Source organism: Eurypyga helias, unplaced genomic scaffold (genome assembly GCF_000690775.1).
Source record: "Eurypyga helias isolate BGI_N326 unplaced genomic scaffold, ASM69077v1 scaffold37842, whole genome shotgun sequence".
Classification (NCBI taxonomy): Eukaryota; Metazoa; Chordata; class Aves; order Eurypygiformes; family Eurypygidae; genus Eurypyga; species Eurypyga helias.
Window position 1 is genome coordinate 1 of NW_010238526.1, and position 1,160 is coordinate 1,160.

Here is a 1,160-nt window from a genome sequence, read left to right on the forward strand (position 1 = left end):
GAGAGCCGGCTCCCTCCAGAGGGGAGAGCGGCGCAGCGCGGCGTTGGCACCCGCGCCCGCGGCGAGCGGGCCCGGCCACAACTTTGCCCGAACTCAGCAGTGCGCAATCCCAGCGAAAAACACAGCTTTGTTTTCTGAAGCACAGGTCTGCCCTCTGAAGCGCGTAAGGAAAGGCAGTAGCCTGCGAGTTAGCGCTTGAGCATAATCGACCAGCAGTAATTCAGTCATTGCTATAAACTAGTCTTATCAAGAGTCCGTTCTACGAGGTTAGACACTGGTATGGATGTGTGTGGATGGCACTTTTTTCCTAAACATATGCAGTCTTTTTTTTCCATGTAATTATTCTAATTCAATTGATCAGTAAGATCAATTTACATGAGTGGCAAAACTAGATGAAAGCAGTCGTACCCAAACATTTCTATTACTGGCCATTACGAGCACAGCATGTGCTCCTGAAACGTCCCATTAAAGCAAGAGACACCCATTGTCTGTGGGAATCCAGTGTATCAGGTTTGCTAATCTCCAAGAACAGTATTTCATATCTTTTTTCCTGCCCAGTATGTTATACACATGATGAATGCAAAAAAACAAGAGCTGGTTTTGAAGATACACCTTAATTTTGAAAAATATGGACAAGTCCCATATACAGTATATATGTACATCTACAAGTCTGCTTTCCAAAGGTCCACCTCCCGTCAGGAAGTCTATGCAAAGTACTGTATGTGTTGCATATGCCAGAAAAATACACTCATTCCCCCCCATTAATAGAAATGACCTATTATAAATTTACTGAAGATACCATAGTTTTATAAATTGGCCACATATGCCTGTGTAATATATTTATTATATCACATTTCATAGCATTTCTGGTTTATGAAATTCAGCCCTGAATATGTCACATATGTTTTGCATATATGTGCAATAGTTGGCCAAGTATATCTGAGTAAAGTATGATAAATGTGTTCTTTCCATATGGGAAATTAAATGTTTTTCCAGATTTAAAAAAAAAAAAAGTTTATGAAGAGCAGCCTATACAAAATAATTACAATAAATCACTCACTTCTATTTAGGTTAGAATTGTAAATTTGAACTAGTAACAAAGCGATTAAGAACAAAAGCCAGAAAAGACATATTTAGGACCTAATTCTATAAGGAGCAGC